This window comes from Cygnus olor, chromosome 2 (genome assembly GCF_009769625.2).
Source record: "Cygnus olor isolate bCygOlo1 chromosome 2, bCygOlo1.pri.v2, whole genome shotgun sequence".
NCBI classification, from domain to species: domain Eukaryota; kingdom Metazoa; phylum Chordata; class Aves; order Anseriformes; family Anatidae; genus Cygnus; species Cygnus olor.
The window spans coordinates 148,005,897-148,028,790 of NC_049170.1; the positions used below are offsets into that span (position 1 = coordinate 148,005,897).

General features: G+C 40.4%; 1 long non-coding RNA gene across 2 annotated transcripts; it reads right to left on the bottom strand.

Moving 5' to 3' along the window:
- Positions 1–13,928: 13,928 nt before the first annotated feature.
- On the bottom strand, positions 13,929–22,380 carry LOC121064858. 2 transcript variants are annotated; one of them, XR_005816733.1, is made up of 3 exons: positions 22,251–22,380; positions 14,827–15,286; positions 13,929–14,245 (listed from the first exon to the last, which is right to left on the bottom strand). It is a non-coding gene; the product is annotated as an uncharacterized LOC121064858 (long non-coding RNA). The 2 variants fall into 2 exon arrangements; XR_005816732.1 differs by having other exon boundaries at positions 14,792–15,286.
- Between the last annotated feature and the right edge of the window lie 514 nt (positions 22,381–22,894).

A 22,894-nucleotide genomic window follows, 5' to 3' on the forward strand; every position in this document is an offset into this window, starting at 1 on the left:
TGGTTGAAAAAGTCTGCTTTGTCCCTGGTTTTCACACAGATTCTCAGAAAGAAGGTGCAGCTGGTGTCTGAACTTAGTCAGAGCTACTGAATTTAGAGGGCTTGGTCTTAGAACAGGAAATGTGTTGGATTTCACCCCTCCAAGGAATTGTACCTCTTCTGACAGCTGCAGGAGGGAGGTGAAGAATGGACTTTTGGGACAGCACTGATATATTGACACATTGATGGTGAGTGTAACCAATAATGTACATTTTCTCACAGTCCACTTTTCTCAATTGAAAGTATTTGTATCTGTTTAGTGCTGGTGAGCTTTTCCCTACATGAAAAAGTTATTGACATGCACTTGAAATGTAGAAGATATATATATATATATTTTTTTTTTTAAAAAAAAGGGTGTCACCCCTTCACCATATCTGAATTAATTAATAGATTTCATATCTTCATATTCCTGAGCTTATTTTTTCCTGCCTTAACAAAACAAATCAGAGCAATAATAATTATTCTCTTCAAGCAAGGCCTGGGAAATTTCTCAAGGTCTCTTCTCTTGGTTATTCGGCCCACTAGACTGCAAGCACTAAATTCCATCTGATCTTGATTTGCTAACATTGATTTGCTAACTTTTTCTAGCATAGACAGTATGACATCCTTAAAGTCATGGCAAACTTCAGCATGTAACCATCTGTTTGGATTCCTCAGCTGAAGGGTGGCAATTACAGCTGAAAACATCCTCAGACCAAGGGAAGAACTGAGCTTACACTTTTGGCAAATGCCTAACTCTAGAGAAGAGCACGTGGCTGTGAATGCTGCTTCCATCACAGCATACAAACTCTCTCTGCATTTCTTGTGTTTCTCTTGGCTTGTGCAGACAGGTTTCCACTCAGCTTGCAGGCTTTTATAGACTTTCCCCATAAGAAGTAGACAAGGTCTCAGCCAGAAGCCCCGTGGTTGTGGGTTATAGTACATGACCAGGGCTTAGACTCATCCCACCTAATTTTAGTCCTCTAACAGTGGCATTTACCTTAAGAAACTAATTACTATATAGTTCAGTTGGGCTACATGGGGAGTTTCAGCACACATAAGATTTGAGTCTCTCTGAAGGTGTCTTGCCTCTTTTCATCAATTGCAGGAAGAGTTTGGGACATACAGACTTGAAATCTAGGCAGTTCAGTTATATTTCCAGAGTTGTGTGGGACAAATCTTCACATAAGTGTCTAAATTTTGGATATTGCTATGCTCAGCATTACAATTCCTTGTTCCTTATTTTCCCCATTGGGAATTTGTTGTTTCAATGCTAAATTTCTAGGTTTCTGTAGAATATGGATTAATATTTAAGGATCACTTTCTATGTCTAAGCATAGGTATCTAGTGCCATGTGAGATGTTCTAGTGTGTGCAGGATAGCTTTGTAAAGATGGCAGACCTATGCAAAACCTGTGCTTTTCTAGAGAAGCATCTTGGAGACAGGAAAAATGCCTTATGGCACCTAAAATTATGCTTGACACTTCTATTTTGGCAACTTAATTCAACCCCTACTAGCATGAAGTGAATTTGGAAGAAAAAAGGGGGATTTAGTTGCCTTATACCTTGGTAATTCTGGCTTTTGAAAATCATAGTTCCACTTGAAAATCATAGTTCATTTTATTCCTGACGTGGGGTAACAAACACAGTAGAACAATATCTCACTGAGGCCTTTCAGCTTCTGTTGGTGCATGTTAGTCTTTGTGAGCCCATCTCTATAGACTGAACTGTATGTTTGCACAGATGCAGGTCCAGGAAAGTTGCTGTCTATTAAAATATATATATATTAATAGCTTCCCTGAGCTCCCTCTGTGATACCATAGGTCATCAAAATATTTCCTTAGAATAAAAAATTCTCTCTGTCTCTCTCTCTCTCCCTCCCTCTCTTGTGAAACACATCTTGAGAGAAGCAGTACCTCATCAAACTATTCTGTAACAGAGTGGTTCCCTCCTCTTCCTTTGAGCAATATTTCACTGTCATATGTAAAACAGATGTTATGAATTAAGACAATCTACCAACAAAGTATGAATAAAACAACTGCTCTATATTTATAGCTGGAGATAGCTGAGATGGTTATAAATACTCGTCTCTAAATTGGAGAGACATGAGTTTGGTGAATGGACAACTTGGTGAATAAGGAATTGGCTGGATGGTTGCACTCAAATAGTTGTGGTCAACAGCTCAAAGTCTAGGTGGAGACCAGTGACGAATGGGGTTCCTCAGGAGAACTGGAAGGTGTCTCTGCCCATGGCAGAGGCGTTGGAACTAGTTGATCTTTAAGGTCCCTTCCAACCCAAGCCATTCTATGAGTCTGTGGAAGACCAGTTGACTAGCAGCAAAAGCCAAAGAGAACTACCAGACATTAAGCATTCCTCCTTTTTTCCTTCCCAATAGCTGCACTTCAGTAATGTTTTGCTCACAGTAAACTCTTTTGAATTCATTATACATGGACTGGTGACAAGACAATCATTATAGACTAGACTGAAGTCATAGCAGATGAAGACAGGATGGATCAAATACTCATAGGTAAATCAGATCAATGAAACATATTCAGGCAAAATAAACAAAGATCTCATTCAGGGCTTTGAATGATTTACTGCTGACTTTACACTGTTCTGGCTGCATCAGCACATCTTCCTCATGTAGGTACAAGTTATAGCTTATATAAATTTTCCAGGAAAATAAACCAACTTCTTGTAATAATAAAAAAGTAATAATAATAATTAACTGGTCTAATCTATGCCATGGATGCCAAATCATGTGAACAGCCATGCACACAGCCAGCTTGAGTGCAGTGGGATTCCTTGTTGCAGCCTCAACACCAGATGAACATGTTTGTGTTGTGTCCAGGTGTTTGCTGGACCTGGGTGCAAGATAGGTCCACACATGCATATTGGCACCCAGTAGCTAAAACTTACCAGAAGCGCAACTGATTTTCCAGCCTCCCATTAGCCTGGATGACTGGGAGCTGGCAGTATTGGCACTTTTTTGCTGATATAGCTTGTGCTTGACTTCAGGTTTTTGCTGGTATAGGCATGATGTAAAAGAAATCAAAATTTTAGCTAAATATCTATGTTGGTGGAAGTGTAGTCCTGGTCAAATAAAGAGAGAAACATTTTAAATGATGCTTAAATCAGTTACTGTAAACTTACAGGTGAAAATGGCTAGTTTCCTTCATGGTTAACTTTCATACTTGTACTATGAGCTAAAGATTGGCAGAAGATGTGGAAGTGAAAAAAAGACTTGTTATTGTTTGTTTTCTATTTCTTCCTTCTCTCTGAATATTTGCAAGCTCCTATGACTTTATCACATGATCATTTTTAAAAATGGAAAAGGAATTTATATGTCCAGGTTATTTGTGTGCACTCAGTAAGGTGGATTCATATCATTAAAAGAATATGTCGGTTATCTATTTTGACTTACAGGCTTTGACCTTGCACAAAAATGAAATTACTCAGACTCATTTTCTTTGTTTCTTTCTGTTATACAGCTAAGAAGAGCATGTGTACTCAGAAGTAGTTAAAAACCACAATTACTAGGTTTGTATCATTTGCCATGGCAATAAAAAACATACGAAAATGATGAATAATGTGTAGAAAAGCTCTGCTATGATCACCATAGCACTTTTAAAATGTGTACCTGCATATGTTTTATTCACTGTATGCTGGAGATTGCCTGATGCAAATTAATTTGATAGAAACGTAAGCAGATAGCCACAGCTGCACTTCACAACTGCCAGAGACTGTTGTAACTGGCAATTTTCCAGCAATCCTACTAAGAAAGAACTGCAACTTTTACCACAAACAGCTATGCTGAGGCAGACATCAGTACTGAAATAAACTGGCCATCAGTTTACCATGGGGTTACTCATAAATGTATTGGATATTGGATTTTGAGTTGGTTTTGAAGTCAGGTTGTTTATCGCTCCAAAGAGACATGTTAGAAATCATTCTATCAAAATTCATTACTGGAATTAATTTTAGGTTACTCCATTGCCTACAAGATTTCACATCTTTTGCCTTCCATAATATTTATTCTGGTTCCCAAATGACAGTATCTTATGAATTACCTCATAGGTTTAAGGAAGAAATAATTTTTTGAAGTATTACTTTGGCTAAATATTTAAGCCATTTGTGACTACAAGTTAAGCTTTTAATTTAAATGATAAAATGTGCATTCAGCAAACTGAGGTGCCTCTTTTAGCCTTACTATTTATTGTTCTTAATGATATTATTGGCAGAAAAATGAGGTGAGTGAACTTAGAGGACAGACCTATCAGGGTTCAGGAGAGAAACTCTATGGAGTCAGCCCTATGCTGAAGGTTTGCCTCTAAAAACACAGTTTAAAGCAAAGATTCCCCTGGCTGATTGTGACAATAGTTTTTTTCTCATCTGCAGTGGGATTTTTTGCACGACATTAAATCAAGATTTCAAAGCTGAAGAGTATGGGCAATGATGAAGAGTGAAGTTTGTTGAGTGTGGTTTTAACAGTTAATTGAATGCTTCATAATGGTCTTGCACCCAGTGATGGAGAGTACAAGCAGACCCCATATTTCTTTCCCATTCATTTATTGACTCATTTAATCTAATCTTTGAAAAATGTTTGTCTCGTTTTTTTTTTGGCCTCCAGAAAACTCTGTAATAAACAAGAAGAATATTTGAGAAAGGAACAAATTATAAATTGTTCTGCTAACAGCTTGAGATAATGTTTATTTTTTCTTTTTTGATTCTGTCTTTTGTGAGAGATATTGCCTATAGTCAGAAGTGAACAACTGTGTGAACAAGTGAGCACAAGAAGTAAGGCAGAGGAGAAGTGTGTGAGTGCTTTGCTGGACATCAGGCTTGCTTGTCCTGACTGATCTGATCAGCTCATTTCCCATTGACTTCAAAACCAAGTCTCCCATTTAGTCCACATCTTATTATGTAACTGCTCTTCTCTTAATAATAATGTACTGGAAAGATAGGAAAAAGGTGTCAAATTAAAAGTGCTTACTGTTTTTTCTAATTTTGTTGTAATGGAAAAAAAAAAAAAAAGCGGACACGTTTGTTTAGTTCAGGAAACTACTCTGCCATTTTTTAATTCACAACATCTTAAATCAGGAATTTAATGTTTAGCTGGTTTCCAAGCATGGAAGCCAACAAAGCCTTATGGAGGTTGATGAGCACTGTACTGACACAGCTCTGTGCTCATTGTTCTGGTCTGGGGGCTTTACAGACAGATCAATTGCATCCTGCAAACACATGGTAGCCATCAAACCAAGCCAGCTGCCCTGCTATTCAAAGCTATCACATTTTATACACTGCTCTAGCACTTCTACCTTTCTCTCCCTCTGCTGAACACCTTATTTTAAGATGCAATAGGACTGAAAATTACCTTAGACAACTTCCTAAGACAGTATTTAAATGTTACGACCTGTGGAGAACCTTGGAGGGATGATGCTACAGAGAAAACTACCATGCTTGCAGGTGTTGAGAGTGCCTGGACAGGAATATCAGCCACTCCTGGAAGGCAGATGATAGTGTTTGTTCACCAGGGACATTCTAGCTGACTCCAGCCATATTCAGCTGGCAGCGAATCTAGGCCTTTACTTTAAAATAGAAGAGACCTCATTGAGTGAGTCTCATTTTATCTGAACTGATTTGAGCATTTCTGCTGTAAATCAAGTCTTACATAGTGTTTGCCTATACAGCCCTGAAGCAGGTCACATAAATGAAAGCTTCATCCTGGGCAGTGCTGGTCAAGATTTGTTAGTAGAATATTTCTCAGCTGGGAAATAAGAACATGGAAACTATAGGAAATATTCATGTTTGTGGATGAGACAGTGAGCATAAATGGATGAGAGAATGGAAAACAAGCAGTTGTCTCACATATGGCCCAGGAGACCAGGGAGGTTGCCTCTAAAGCAGGTCTGAGCTTCAGGGTCTCTCTTTCTATGTAGGCAACAGCAGATGAGCCACAGCTTCCATCTTTCCCACTGGAAGATTTTTTTAGGATTTTTGTAAATACTCATAAGCAGGCAAGAAGGGCACTGTGACTTTAGGCAGAAGTTAGATGACTTATCTGAGCTGAGGAGGCATAGATGAAAGCTCTTCCAGCAGAGTTAGTAGCGGCTGGAGGGGGCCTGTCTAAGCTCTCGTGCTTTCCATATCTAAATTTCTTTCTGAAGTGTTGAATCTTTAAAAGATTTTGATATTAAAAAGGTGGTATATTTTCCATCTTGTCCACCCACCATATATAAGTTTTTCTGTATGTACCCTGGTTGTATCTGTTACCCTAATAAAGACGGGAATCACAGCCTAATACAGTATCTATGCTGGCTCAGATAGCCCCTGCCCAGGTCTCGCTCTCCTTTCCCTAGGGTTTGTCCATCCCAACCAGAAAGCAGAGCAGGGCAAAGCTACAACTCTCTCTGGAGTGGAAGCGAGGTCAGGGTGACATAGTAGGGAGAAAATTCGTGTGGCTAAAGTTCAATCAGGGTTGAAGCTGGCCAGTAGTGTGCAGGACAATAAAAAATTATTTTGTTTTTAAATATGCTAGCAGCAAAATGAGGACCAGAGATAACATTGGTCCATTAGTTGATGAGGATGGTCACCTCCCAGATGGGATGTAGACAAAGCAGAGATGATTAATGCTGTCTTCACTTCTGTCTTCAACACTGATGATGGGCTCTGGGGCTCCTAACTCCCTCTGAGTTGAAGGACCTTGACTGTGGTAATGATAAACTTGTATCCAGCCCCAAACTTGTGCAGGATTTGCTGCTCCAACTGGATACATATGTCTACAGGGCCTGATGGGATTCATCCCAGGGTACTCAGAGAGCTGGCTGATGCCATTGTGAGAGCTCTCTCAATTATTTTTCAAAGGTCTTGGGAATCTGGAGGGAAGTTGCAGTTGACTGGAAGCTGGTAAATATTGTTCCAGTTTTAAAGAAAGGCAAGAAAGAAGACCCTGTTAATTACAGGCCTATCAGTCTCACTTCAGTGCCTGGTAAAACTGTGTAAAACATTATTCTGGGAGTTATTAAAAAACACTTGAAAGACAATGCAGTCATTGGTCACAGCCAACACAGGTTCACGAGGGGAAAGTCCTGTTTAATGAACTTAATTGCCTTTTATAACCAGGTCACCCACCTAGTTGACCAAGGGAAGCCAGTAGATGAAATCTTTTTGAATTTCAGCAAAACATTTGATACTGTTTCTCACAGAATCCTTCTGCACAAAATGTCCAGCATACTGTTAGATAAACGCATAGTACTATGGGTGAACAATTGGCTGACAGATCAGGCTCAAAGGGATATAGTAAATGGGGTTACCTCAGGCTGGCAGCCAGTCATCTAGTGGGTATCCACCAGGCTCCATTTTAGGAGCAGTTCTCTTTAATATGTTCATAAATGACTTGGATGTAGGACTTGAGGGTATACTAAGATTGCGGGTGTCATTAAATTAGGAGGAGCTGTTGACTCTCTCAAGAGTAGAGAGGCCTTGCAGAGAGATCCTGACAAATTAGAGAGCTTAGCAATCACTGACTGCATGAAGTTCATCTAGAACAAGTGCCAGATTATGCACCTGGGAAGGGGCAACCTTTGACTGTACATACAGACTGGAGGACAAGAAGCTGGAGATCATCCCCATGGAAAGGGATCTGGGGGCTGGTCAGCAGCAAGTTGAATATGAGTCAACACTGTGCCCTGGCAGCCAAAAGGGCCAACTGTATCCTGAGGTGCATCAAGCACAGCACTGCTAGCTGGTTGTGGGAAGTGATGGACCCACTCTGCTCTGCGCTGGTGTGGACTCCCCTTGAGTACTGCATGCAGTTTTGGGTGCCACAGTATAAGAAGGCCAGAAAACTATCAGAGAGTGTCCAAAGGAGGGCTAAAAAATGGTGAAGGGTCTAGAGGGCAAGATATATAAGAAGCAACTGAGGCCCCTTGGTTTGTTCAGCCCAGAGCAGAGCAGGCTGAGGGGAGGCCTCATGGCAGCGTGTAGCTCCCTCACGAGGGGAGCGGAGGGGCAGGCGCTGAGCTCTGCTCTCTGGGGACAGCAACAGGACCCGAGGGAACGGCATGGCGCTGGGACGGGGGAGGGTCAGGCTGGGTGTTAGGGAAAGGTTCTTCACCCAGAGGTGGTCGGGCACTGGGACAGGCTCCCCAGGGCAGTGGTCATGGCACCAAGCCTGCTGGAATTCAAGAAGCATTTGGACAATGACCTCAGACTTATAATTTAATTTTTGGGTGGTTCTATGTGGAGCCGGAAGTTGGACTTGATGATGATTGTGAGTCCCTTCCAACTCAGGATATTCTATGATTGTGTGATTCTCTCTACCAAGAAGTGTTTGCTTAGCAGCTGTAGATGAGAGAGGACAGCAGCAAGGGAGGAGACCAGGCCTTCTGCTTTCTCCTTCCTACAGTGAGGTGGACATATTTGACATTTTGTACAGAAATTGCAGTGAAGATAGTTTTAATATGTTAGCAGAGAAAATGCGTAAAAGAAAGAGACCAGAACCTGTATGAATATAATAACTCTTAACTTCATCACAGCCTCCAGTGGTCTCAGATGCCATGACCTTAAGGCAGATGCTAAAAAACATTTTCTGGAAAACCAAGCACAGGGGTCACAAGTTACATGTACCGGGAGAACAGGTATTTTACAAACCTAATTCATCTACAGAGTGTATCTCAAAACTTTTACCATATCTCTACAAGTCTTAATTTCTTATGGTAGAGGTGGGATGGCCAGGCGAACCTGAAACCTCATTGGGAACAAGAATGTCTAAGACTGGACTCTTAGTTAAACTATTTCCATTCTCATCTCAAAGAACGGATCATTCTGTTCATGCCAATGAGTTCACAGGCCCAGAATGGGGTGGGCGAGTTGTGAGAAAACTTGTAGGAGAGGAAACAGCCCTCGCTGTCCTGTTGTCAAGACATTGTACCCAGACTTACAGGACTTGGGAACAGAGAACGCAGAGCTGCAGCTTGTTTTTATAATATGTTTTCCAGGCTGGGATTTCATCCATTCCCTCTTGTCAAAGTAAAGACTCAATTCTTAACAGGCAATATCCTGAAGTTAAGGCAAGCAAAAATTTAGGCAAAAGTAATATCTTCCATGTAAAAACAAACAATGATGCAAGCCATCATAGGGAGGTGCTTGCTGCTGAAGCCACACTAAATATACAAGACATGACAAAGAAACATGGGAAGAGTAGTTCTACAAAGTGCAAAGTTTACTAGCTAGCCCTGGATGTCCTGATGGTATTTGTTTATTTATCTGGAAGTGGTCTTAGTGATTCCATGACTAACATCTTAATGAAAGCAAGTGCTCTGGCCACCAAATCGCATTGATGACGATTGTTATTTGAAAGTCTTAAGTGAGGGAGTTATCTCTAAGAACAGTCTGCAGAATTATCAGTGATATATTTTCTTGCAAGGTTTTTAGTGTGACACTACAGAACAATCTGTTCCTGGCTGGTGGACCTGGGGCGTTATGCCCTGGCTCTTCTCGTTCTGGATGCAGCTTTTATAACACAGGGATGGGGCACCAGGGTTGCTGCCTCAGACCCTGGCTTACCGGTTTCCACATAGTTTTTTTTTTTCTTTTTTTTTTTTTTTCCCTCCATTCACATGTATATCCGGTATTGCTCCTTTTGGCATCTGTTACTTTTTGGTTTAATCTTCTGTACCTTCCTTTCCTGCAAAACCATGACAATATAATAATATTATATGAACCTGCTCAGACTTTCAGACTTGCATCTCTGGGAATGTGCTTCTTAACTTTTTTTTTTTCCTCTTTCGCATACTCCTGGGTTTAACAACAACAAAGACCTATATTTTAACACATTTCTTCAGGCAAGGAACTGAAGCTGAAATTGCAATTTTTGAGATTGTGACTCAGAACCAGACCTGAGTTGAGAGCAAGGGGAAAAGGAGGTTTCCCTAGAAAGGCTCATTTTATCTATACCAGTAATAAGATCTATTAAGGTCAATAAATGTAAATGTCAGTGTAGCTGACCTCTTGCTGACTTTCCTACCTTTTTCTGCTCTGGAACAATTTGTGCTCTTGTTATTGGTAAAGTTCCTGGGAGTAACTGTCAACTTGCAGCAGGACCTTTCTTCTTTCCTTCTTTTCACATCTCCTTTAGTTTTGCCCACTGCCCTGTGAAATCTCAGCCAGCAAGTCACAGAGTTTATAGGGCTTTCTTCTTGAAAAAGAACATATTCTCTGTTCTTCCTCCTCACTTTTTTTAAGGATTGTGAACTCCCTTTTTGCAGAGCTTCCATGACCTGACTCATTTTCCATCTTTCTGTATTCCTTAAAATCAGACCAAGGTAAATCTTTAGTCCAATTAACTTCCTTTCTCTACATTTTACCCAGATTCTTCTCTGAATTTACACACAGCCTAAATCTACTACTTTTCCTTCCCAGTAGCTTAAATCCCCCCACTGACACCACATGCTGTGTTTAACGTGTTTGTCTTCTCTCATAAAAAGCCTCATCAGACTGATCTTCCTGGTCTGTTAGTTTTTAAAACTTCCCCTGTGAAATCACCCAGAAAATTCTCCCTGTCCTCATCCACACAGCCACCCAACTTCCTTCAGACCTCCAATTCCGGGCAATTGCACGCATCAGAGAAGATGATGCTTTCTCCCGTCTGCCTGCCTTTCAGAGCCATGTGGCAGATGGGTTCTCCCACCACCCTTAGGCAATAATTGCCATCCACCACCACATTTTGGTGGTCCTGAGGAGGAACATCAGAGTCTCTGGGTGGGTGTGGTCCATGGCTTTTCTTCCTCCAGCACCAGAGCTTGACAATCTCTTGCAGCCAGGATGCAGTATCTGTTCTTCGACTGAGCAGGTCTACAGAGGGAATGGGAAGGTGTCAGGAGCAAGACCTGCCTCCAGATCTCCTTCATCCTCCACAACAGGTCCTACTGCAAATCTCTTTTTCTCTCTAGTGTCTCTTCCTGTTCCTGTGATTAAATCATAGAGTTTTTCAATCTGGAAAAAAAAAAAAAAAAAAGGATAATGGAGGCAGAATACAGCACAGTTCTATAAAATGAACAGGGAGTTAATGTTTACAGTCTTTCAGAACATAAAATCTTAGGGGGCACCCAATAAAATTGTCAGGCAGCACAGTTTAAAATAGATAAAAAGGAAAACATTTTTGTGTGGCCTGTAAGTTACACTGTGGCCAAATAAATTAAATGAATAAATTCCAAAAGGGACTGACACATTCATGGTGGATGGGTGTTTTGGTAACTATTTAATACTATGCTCTGGATGTAATTTCAGTCTCAGGAAATCTCTAAGCTGTTGATTTTTGGAGGCTGGAAGGCAATAAAAGGACTCTATATGGCCTTATTCTTATACTTTTGTTTCAGTATCTGCTAGTAATCACTGTCAGAGACAGGATACTTGGCTAGACAGGCCTTTGATTTGACTGGCTATGGCACTTACATTTTTTAACGCATACTGAAACAGCTTTGCCCAGAATTTGCAGTTACAGAGTTTCTCCTGATCTGTGTGCTACACTCCTGCTCTTTTGCTGATAGCCAAGAAAGACAACTTATTCACTTACAAACTGTTTTCTTTGCCAAAATACCTGGGAGCCTCACACAAGGAGCAGGTCCCAATTGTGCCAAAAGCTGTTCAGATACAAACCAGAACAGCAGTCCTTGCTTAAGCAAGCCTGCAGCAAGAAAGGCAGAGGTTTTCTGATGCTGGGATTTCTAGTGTTGAACTCTGAGTTCAGTCTGTTCCAAAAAAACATAAAATTTGCCTGGAGGCAGAATATCACTGAAAGATGTTCTAAATCGCTAACAGGTAATAAGACAGTGAGAAAGTTTTCATATCTGTTATGTCCCTTAAATGGGGTGTGTACATTTAATGTCATTGTACTGAAGAGGGCCTGTAGCTGGGAAGGGTTCTTTGCATCTCAGCTTGCTGAGCCCAGCAGCTCTCACTGATGTGATTTCAGTTCATAGGTCGAAATACAAGTCATGGCATCATAACCCCCAAACCTACCCACAGCCTGGGAAAAACAATTTCACATGACCCTCTTCTACAACCCTATTAAGTAAGACTAAGGATGCTTACAAAAAGCTAAGAATCAGCAAGCAATACATGCAGTGTATGTAGTACACAGTAAACAATTACATACAGTGTTCACAAAGAAAATGGAAACACTGCTGAGTTCACCTGATCGTTAGGCTATGGTGCAAGCTGAAATCTCAGAGTAGGTAAATGAAATGTTCCCCAAGCATGTCCTTTTCTTATCCTGCTCTGAAATGTAGGGTGTGAGGAATGCAGATGTGCATGGAGCAAAGCCAAATAAAATATTCCCTAATATTTTGAGACATAAGGCTATTGTCTTTTGGCATTAGCACAACAGTACATGCAGAAAATTTCAAAGACACTTTAACAGAATCGGTGTAGATCTTACTTAGCAGTTTCAGCAAATTCTGGGCCTTTTCCTTTCTTTTTTGTTTGTTTATTGGTTCTTTTCACTATTCCAGGGTTCTGCTGGAAAGGACAGAAACACAAAAATCAATTCTGCACAGGGCTGAGTGCCATAGACTTGGCTGGCTGGTGTGGAAGCTAACGATACACTGCACCCATGCACAAGGTCCCTGCTGCCTGGCAGGATGAATCCTGCTAACAGGTGTGAGGCTGTAAGCTATTGACGAAGAGATTCAACTGTCATAAGTCCCATAAAGTAGTAGCATTTGGCAGATTCTCTTATTAATGACACTATGTTTGCCAACAACATAAATTAATAACACTTGCAAGTTAACAAAATTCAAATCATATGAAGATTTTCCTGCATTCTGTCCAAAAAGCTCTTGTAAGAGGCTGATTCATCCGATACCATTTCTATCCCAAGAGCAAGGGAAGATAACTTTCCCACTCTTCCACTGTGGGAAACAGAACCCAAAATCAGTACAGACTTAGTCCATTTGGTGTTTGCTGACAGACACTACCTTTTTTCTATAAGTTTCTCTAAGCTGTGCTTGTTGCTACTTTCTAAAGAAGTGACTGTCCCTGCATTGTAAGGCTTCCCATATGGTAGAAATCCAGCTAATCGGATTGATTTGAGAAACAGAAATAAAGAATTTTCCTGCTGTCTCAGAGCCATGTGGCTGGAAGGTCCCTGAGGATTAATGTGCGAAATCCAAGCCCTGGCACTGTGGTCTTATTTTAGGGAGTTGCAAATACGAACAGAGCGAGAGTTCTGCACTTCCCCTGGGGCGTGATGACGGCAAGATCTCAGAGCATTCACTAATAAAACCATTAACTCTTACAGCCCCTCATATTTTTTCCTCCCCTTGTGTCATGAACATCTGGCTAATACTCAGGACCTTTCAGGACTGTTTTTTTTTTTTTTTCCTCCTTTGGAAGGAGACATCGGTATCATCACTCAGGTGTCATCTTTGCTGTCACCTTGTTCGCATCCAGTGAGTGGGCACAAGAACCTCTTACCCCATGGGTACTAGCAAGTGTCAGCAATTCCTTGCTCAGAAATCTCAAATGTACCACCTTGGAGAAGATGTAAGGAAAGCTCTGCCTATCCTTTTCACCCCTCAGCTGCTCCTCATGTCTCTACAATCCCCTCAGACCAGTACTTGTACGCCAGTGCTTTCCTACAGAAAAGGGAGCCCAGGGACACCCCTGTTCTGTGTGGGATGGCTTGTGCCAGTGCCAACGCCTGTGGTTGTGTCCTCCTGCCTGGGAGTGCGGTCAGACCAGGAAGAACTTCATGATTTGTTTTCCAGGGCTCCCCCCAACTCTTCTCTCTGGAGGTGCTGACCAGGTCCAGGAATCTCACACTGGGGTGGCAAAGTCTAGTTTGTCTACAGCACCCCACAAGCTGGAGGTGTTTTTATGGGATATGACAAAGCTTTTGCTGTTGTTTCTTAAAAGATGTCTGGATGAAGGCAGGAGTGCAAACATGCTCCAGGACAAGGGTGTTTAAAACTTCCCTTAATTCTTTTTCTTTGAGTTTGTGCACCACTACAGATGACTGTGGAATGTCCCATTCCAGTGACAGCATCCCATTGCCTCAACACTGTTCTTTCTTCTGGTTTTCTTGTCCCTTGAGCATTTTCTCTGAGCTATCCTGCAAAACAAATGCCATCTCTTCATTGATATTTGAAAGATCTTTCAGTGAAGTCATCCTTTCTCAGTCCAGGTTGGGAACAGGCTGCTCCTTTCTACAGGGAGTATGGAGGAAAGCTGGGAGGAAGAGAAACACATCACTTGGTTATCACGCTAGAGGTATGCAAACTACATTTACACATAAAAAACTATTCTGTATATGCTTGAGATTCCTGAGAGCAGCCAACAAGGCAACAGCACACCTTCCCAGTTACAAGCTATGCCTCTGAGGGCCAACAAACTGGGAACAGTTCATCTGCATGCTGTGACATAATCCCCTGCCTTGCATTAATTGTACCCTGCCATCTTCCCAGACACAATTTGTATCTGTACAGTTCCTTTCCTTTCCTTTCCTTTCCTTTCCTTTCCTTTCCTTTCCTTTCCTTTCCTTTCCTTTCCTTTCCTTTCCTTTCCTTTCCTTTCCTTTCCTTTCCTTTCCTTTCCTTTCCTTTCCTTTCCTTTCCTTTCCTTTCCTTTCCTTTCCTTTCCTTTCCTTTCCTTTCCTTTCCTTTCCTTTCCTTTCCTTTCCTTTCCTTTCCTTTCCCACAATGCATCCAAGCTCTAAAAGAGGCAATGTGTTATACGTAAAAAGAAATATACATTAAAATGACTAATGGGGCTTACATAGATGTGGTAATGGATGTCACACCCAGACTGACCTCCATATGCTTCTTTTCCCTCTGTTTTTCTCTCTGGAGAATATGATTTCAGTTTTTATCAAATGCGTAAAGATCTTCCAGTTTCAAGGAAATGTTTATTTCATAATTGGATCTGCTATGACATTACTCAGTTTCTGAATATTGCAATTTTTTCCATAGATCACCTGTAATTTCCATGTATACATTATACTTCAGAGAAGAAAATATAGATTATTCACTTTCTAAGTCTTCTTTTTTAAAACAGTTTTCCAGGGTGAATTTTATAGGAGGAAGGTATATAATTTTCAGTCAAAGTTTTAAAAAATAGTTGATAAAATCCACACATTTAGATGTGTTTATATAACATGAAAGAATGATTTATTAACTTCCTTCTTCAAAAAATAATACATGTAGCATAGTCCTTTGGGTTTTTGGAGTCACTCTTTTTCCTCGTCTAGGTCATTAGCGCAAACTCATTTCCCTGTGAAGCAAAAATATCTTTTTGTGAGAAAACCATGACTCTTAGAGCTTCTGGCTACAGAATGAGATTTGATAGAAAGGGATACTTTTCCTTCTGCTTCTTCTGGTCAAGTTAACTATTTAATGGAAATAGGCAGGTGAAAAGTAGAAAAAGATTTCTAACACTGCAAAAGAATCAACATGAAATTGACTTTCAAAGTGAGTTACATTATTAAAATGTTATTTACTGTTGAAAATCTTCATACAGACACACTTGGGTTCATTTTTAAAGTGCATTTTGCTAAAAGCTTTTGCATAGTTTTTCCTTTAATTAGAACGAGAAGAAGATCAGAAAACTGTTTTTATTTTTTTTGTCTATTTTTTGTTTGTTTGTTTGTTTTGTGGAATCTTCACTACTGTCTGTCACTACTTACCTTTATGACTGATTTATGTTTTGATGACTTTCTCAATCTATTAAAGAAATGAGCAGGTTGAAACAGCCTTCCAACTCTACATATAACATCAAAAGTAAATTCAATTTGTTTTAGAAAGTGCCACAGAGGTTTTTATAATAATACCAGCCAAATTTTCCTAATTAATCTCCCTCCATTGTAATTGGAAGAAATTTGACACTTTTATGTCTGTGTTTCTGATCTGCACGAACAATCCATCATTTAAAATATCCATCAGTTGAAGCACTTATGAAAAACAATTTGTGGATACATATTTTAGCTTACAATTACAAAGATCTGTTGTGTTTTTGTACATAAAAATCATTTCTGTTCTTTGTATAGAAAGATGTAATTCAGTTACTTTAATCTTTCAGATGCTTAAGTGCATCCCTTATATTAATAATTTTTTAATAAATAAGAAAAGAATTAATAACTATCTGAGTTTAAAGACATGTAAAGGTAACACTGTCTGGTTCATACTCCATCATTGTTCTGTCTTTTTTTTTTTTTTTTCCTAGAGCTCATGTGAAAGTGAATTCTTTCCAGGAATTTGTTTTTAATTTTCTAACTCAAATCCTACCAAGTCTCCTGCTAACTGAGCAGTGTTTACGTTCAGTCTGCTGTCTAAAATGGATGGTGTTGATTAGTAGTTGAGACTATAGAAAGACAGTAGATAGATGCTGGGGGTGACCTCCCTCACTGGGGTTCTAAGGTTTAATTCAGAAGTATTAAAATTATTTGAGATCTTTATTGTACATTATAGGAAGGGAGCCTGAAGCCCATGCTTCCTTGGCACAAGAACAACATGACACTATTTTTGGCTCACTCTCTTCCTGCCCCTTTGACCCTGGCTTTCTTAGCCACACCAGTTTTGACAGCACGAGAAGAGGGTGTTGTTTCCCTGTGCTTGTCCTGCCTAGTGCTCCTGGGGGAGGCTGCAGATCCGAGTTGGAACAGCCTCTGGTTGAGGAGGGGGAAAGTTTCAAGCTTCAGCTTTCAGGGTAAATGCTTTAAACCTCTGGGCTGTTACATGAGGCAACGGTTCAGCTTCCCTTTCAGACATAGGGCCTTACTTGAAGATTTGCTCTGTTTCAAGCAGAGATTAATGCTACAAATACACACCTGGTTTTTCCAGAGGTATGATACCTACTAGACTGGGTCCCCTACCCACCCCCCAGGGTCATGGGTGGAAAAGTGACCAATTTGCAAGTCCTAAAGGGCTGCAGACATCACAGAGGCACCAAAATGCTCAACTCAGAAGGGGTGGCAGACGACCAGGCTGCCAAGTACTGGAAGCACGCAGTGAGCTTTACTGGGGAGACCAGCATTTGTGGCCCTTCGTATCCACTGCAGATTTCTGTGAGGTTTTAGACTTAAACATCTCAATTCTGCCTCCTCCCCCCTTAAAGCACCTCCAGCAGTTACTTTGATCCACTGGACTTCAGCAGGCTGCTGGGCACACACAGTTAGGCACTGCCTTTACGTGACGCTTCCTGAACCTGAGGCAAAAGAGGCTGCCTGTCCTGCAAAAGTTGTTTCAACGCATAGGTTATTCCTTGGGAAGTTTCTAAGCAGGCCTTTTGGTTAAGCATAAACATATTCTTGGCCAACTGATGGAGTCAGATGTTTAAGAAGTTCCATAAAAACCATTATCTAGCTAATTCTTGTCATTGGGAATTAACAAGCTGACTTCTGCCAGGATCTGCACAGAAAGGGAACTCTGTAAAACAGGATGAGGCAGGACAGAGATTTCTGCAAAACTGGGTTATATCCAAAATGACTTACTAAAAAAAAGGGTAATATTTTTTTTTGTTGCAAACCAGTACTAACTAAAATTTCCTTTATGTCTGTGTGTCATACTGAAAAGAATTCAATAGGCATGAAAGATTTTAAGGAGATTTGTATTTTATGCTGAATGCTCAATATTTCTTATGGGAGGTTATAAATGCTTCCTTTCTCCTGTAGATTTGTGAACCAAATGAAGAAAAATATATCCTGTTGCCAGAGTTGTCTGGTGTTTATTTTTATTATTATTATTAGTAGTAGTAGTAGTAGTAGTAGTGGTATTATTTTATTTATATTATTATTTTATATTTTATTTTATTTATAAGTAACATAAAAATTAACAGCTTCATTTAAAACCATTTATTTGTTTTCTATTTTTCAATGCATGTTTCTGTTGTAGGAAAGATAGGTAATAAGCTACATGATATTTGTCTGAAGCAATACTGAAACTATGCGTACGTTCACTAGCATCTGTGTAGTTTGGCATGCCATCTCTTCAGTGTGGATTTTGGGTCTTGACTAATGGAATCACCCCCTTTTTCATTTGGAAAAGTAAATTGCTCATTTGGACTGGATATGTCAGGGGACAGCTGAAACCAAGTGTGGCCCAGTGGTTGTGCAACAAGCATGAGGAATGGTTGACTTCCATGCACAAAGTTTATGGAACATGTGGCAATTCTATAGAAGGGCAAAAATCTCAGGCAGTTAGTCTTTTCCCACATGGTTTTATCCTTCAGGGCCATAGGGCATCATTTACAAAAGCAAATCCAAGTGGCTTAACTTGAAAGGAATATAAACAGAAAGACTTTTTAGATTTGGATATGATGCAGCCTTTTGATCATAGGATGCTGCTCCTTCAAAGCCCATTGCTCCTTTTAATTACCAGATATTTAGTCTTTTAATTCCTTGTAGTCACAAAGAGAGCAGAAGAGAATCCTTTGTAACCATCTCCTTTCTGTATTTCTCGCCTTTGTGCATTCCTGAGAGTACAGTTTGATATGAATTCTGCTTACTGTAAGAATGCTATTGCATTGACGTATCACAGCTTATGTGAGTTGCACATCTCCACTGTGACCTTAACTGATCTTTCTGGCCTATGACTAACTTTGACCAGACAATTAGACCAACTTTGACCAGGCAATTATAGAGACCAAGGTAATTTCAGGATAACATTTTTTTTTAATTTATTTATTTTTAGAACAGTAAATTAGAATGCAAACTGGCTTTCAGATTTAAGAAAAGAAGAACAAAAACCTGATTCTTTTTGGTATGGTATTGTAACCCCCTAAACCATGAAAAACCTGAGACTAAGTAGGAATTGCTGCCTATAGTTTGAAAGCGTAAACAGGGCAATCAGTTGAAAATTGAGCATATCAAGAGAACAAAGGGGAATGAAATAAGTGGAGAGCTTCCACCACTTTCCTGGGAATCAGTATATCTACACTACCAACAGATTGGAACAGCTGTAGTGATTTAGCTGTAGTAACCTGTTTTTGTTGTTGTTGTTGTTGTTGTTGTTTTTTCTGATATAGCTAAAAGGAAATTACATAATTATCATGAGGTTGATTCAGAGTCTCTCCGTTTGCATATTTAAACTAAATTGGTTGTAGAAACTACCAAGATTAAGACTGGAGACTAGTAATTGTATCTCGAATGTTCTTCAGTTTATTAGTTTCCTGGTAGACATATTGACTATTCCTTGTTTCACTGTGGAAGATCCCAGAAAATGCCTAAATCCTCAAACCAGAAGGTTTGTACCTATAGAACAGAGATGCTACAGTTCATGGACAGATTTCCAACCCCTCATACTGTAAAGTCTGTGTTTGTGTTTTGTGTGTGTGCACTAATGGTGTGCAGCACTACTTTATGTGCTTGTGTGGCCACCCAAGTGTGCTCAAAAAGCTTGTTCAGTCTTCAACAAGATGAAGATTCCATATCACTGCTTTGTAAGAACTAGCATCTCCTCAAATAACAAAGGACAAAACAACAGCATGAGTTTCCAGGGGAATTATGCTCGGGCAACACTTCCACACTTACTAATGCCTCACTAGCTAAAGAACATCAACATTTCTTTTGGTGTTTTGAAATTCACACCTGAGAAAGATAATGCAAAGCAACAGAGCTTGGGTTTGTAAAAGAATCAACGTCTCTTCCTAACAGATGTTATCCTTTGATTATTCAATGATTCAAAAAGGCAGCAGAAGATTGATCATATTCTGTGAAATCACTCCCTGCATGGCTGTTTTGTTGGGCACTGGAGAAAGTGCATAGCTCACATCTGAGTTTCAGTGCTTTATAACTGGTGACTCAAATGGTAGCATCAAAGTCTTTCCTCTATACTGGGGCTGTGTGGGACCGCAGAGGACACAAGTCTTGGAGGTGACATCTTTCAGATGGGATTTAGAATGGAGTCATGCAAAGTAGTGGAAAGAGGCCCTGCAGTGGTTTTCTGGGTTATGGTTACATGGGCTATGAGTTTTGCAGGTTGGTGGCACTGACAGCAATATAGCAAGTGCTAACAGACACTTCAGGCAACAAAATTAATAAGAAATATGGTGCCAGGCTATAATGAAGCACAAGGAGACTTATGAAAATCCCCAGTATCATTATATTCTTTGGTTAGAGTTGTGACTAAAAGATCTTTGCACCTTTGTATGAGGGGTCTTACTGTTAGAAATGCTAAAAGAATGTGCATCTCTATTTGAATTTAAACTTCTGCTTAATGTCTTTGCTATAACTACAGAATCAGAACTGTCCACATTCAGATCATCCACTTAAATGCTGCCATCCTTCAAAAGTAGAAAGTTCAGTTCAGCCTATGGACCATCCCAGTCTGGCAGACCTGGTTCCTTCAGCGATAGAGTAAGAGAAATAGGTGATTCAGTGTCAGCTGGCTGCAGTTAGGTGGTCTGCATGTCTATGCTGGGGCACAGATGTGTCTCATCCTGTTTTAAGTGTATAGGAATGAGTCTTCACTTCTCAGTCTGACATTGTTACAAAATCCTGTTTGGAAAAGGACCAAAAAAAAAGGCAACCTACCACGACTGCTGGGAATTGATCTGAAACAAGAAACATGAAACAAGCAGGGATAAAGCATAATTTTTCTGACTGTAAAACAAAGATATTCTTAAATTTAATTCTGGGGGAATCAAGCCATAGATATGTACTGGGCAATTGAACTAAATGTGCCCCAGACTAGACTATCTCTAGATTTGCCTTTGAGAAGACAGATAAATACCTGTTCCAAAGCGTGTTTTCCATATGTGGCTAAATTGCAAAGCAGTTTCTCACCACTTATCACCCTGATCCATCTGGATGGCTTGCGGGGCTGAAGGAAGTGGGGTGATGCTGCAAGCTCAGAAGGAAACCAAAACAATACCAGGAACAGCTTTATGACACTCCACCATGAAGACCCAGCCCTGCTGCAGCCCCAAAGACTATCACGTTCTATCTTAGTGCTTCACAAATATTTTTGTCCAAGATGGTGTCCTCCCCACATCTGTCCATTAGTTTTGCAAGTTATTTAAACACATGCTAGCTAGGAGACAGACTCGGGTATATAGTTTCCACGGAATGGACTGCAGTGCAAAGGCTGCTGGAGACCAAGGGAGAAATCAAATTTAAGGTCAAGTTAATGATCTTGGCATCACTGAAACAGCAGTTTCCAGACTGAATTCCTGGTTATTTTAGTTCCTTTGCTCTTTCCATTGTCCCAGCCTGCTCATCACCCCTGGTGCATGTGCATTAGTTCACACTCAGAATCTTTCTCAGCATGTTTTGCCTTGAGACCCAGCTACAGTTCTGGGAGGGTTTACTCCAAAGACTGCTTCCCACTGACAGTACAGATGAGATAGCACCGCCTTCCCTCCCATATGTCCCCTACACCTATGTCAGTCGGTTTTGCACCCTGAAATCCCACCCCACCATCTACAAACACAATCCCTCATCCTAGATCTGCAACCCAAACTGTTGGGTCATGCTATGAAGAGTCCCCTCAGGAAACTAGGATGCAAACAACTGGTCAAACTTACTGCTGCAAAATGCACATATGGATAAATGTCTTATGGCTTGCAATGAAAAATAACAATTTACACTTTTAGGTCTTGTCCTGGGCCACCCCAGGGTCCTTATGGAATGTAGTCCACCAGAGTTTCAGTGTTGATGTCAAACTAGGCGTTTATTTTGTATGGGACAAGTCGCTCCCAAAAGGTATAGAACTCTACCTTCTGTCTATACAAGAGGCTGGAGTCTATACAAGAGGCTTATTTTTAAACAGTTGTGGGAAGGTAGGAAAAATCCTACTCCTAAGAATTGTTCCCTGAATTTATTTGTTAAGCAAAGACCACGATGGAAGAAAACAACATTATTCTATGTGACATGATATTATAAATATTAACTAACCATGCAGTGATCTTATGCATGCATAGTTGAAAAACATTTGAAAGGGCTGTAACTTGCAAATGTAGTGGTCTCAGTGCAAAAACATCCTGAGACCTGAGAGGTTGTTTACTCTTCCCTCTCTCTCAAATATCTCAATACAAAATAAGTAGATTTCTACCAACAGCACAAGATAAAATGTCAGCCAGTTCCACAGTGCCATGCTCAGCTACTAAATCAATGCAGCAGTACTGACAGAAAAGGAATTAAAATTGTCTGTGTGGTGGTTTTCCATGGTTTACTTCAGGATATATTTGTAAGCAACACAGGAAGCTTGAATGCCAGCGGGTGGAAGGAACCCACCACACTCACTTTCTCTTCAGGAGGGGTAGGTTGCTGTCAACACCTTCACCCCCCAACTTCCAGAGGTGATAAAAGTTCAAAAACCCCTCCAGAGGAGAGAGGGCTGCAGGGAGAAATACCGTTGTCACCGTCTCTCTCAGCAAAGCACAATAAACAGTCCCATGACATCATAAAAACCGTGACAAAATCCATTTACAGTGGCGTGTCCACAAACTGCCGCTCAGCCTTCCTGTAAGCTCAGATAGGCAAACATTGACGTGTTATTTTAGGAGAGAAGGTTTAAAAATACTGGCGGGCAGCTGGTAGAAAGGGCTGGAGCTTTCCTGGGCCAGCAGACACGCACATGGGGAGCCGAGAGCTCAGGCAGCACAAGAGCTCGATTGTATCAGTGCATCATATCCCTGTGCTCATAAATAGAAGTATTATTGACACGTAGACACTTATATTTAATATTAAAAGTGAGGATTTATGTACCTTTAATGCAATTAGTAGCTGTTTAGGTGTGTTTTTTCTTAACTAAGTGATAAAACTGCTGGTGTTCTGGAGTGGAGCACGTTGACAGAACAGCCTGTTTGTCTCTGCTGTTTACTCACTCAGGACAGGGAAGGGTCTAAAGAAACATCTGGTGTCAGCTTTTTTCCACAGAGAAAAAA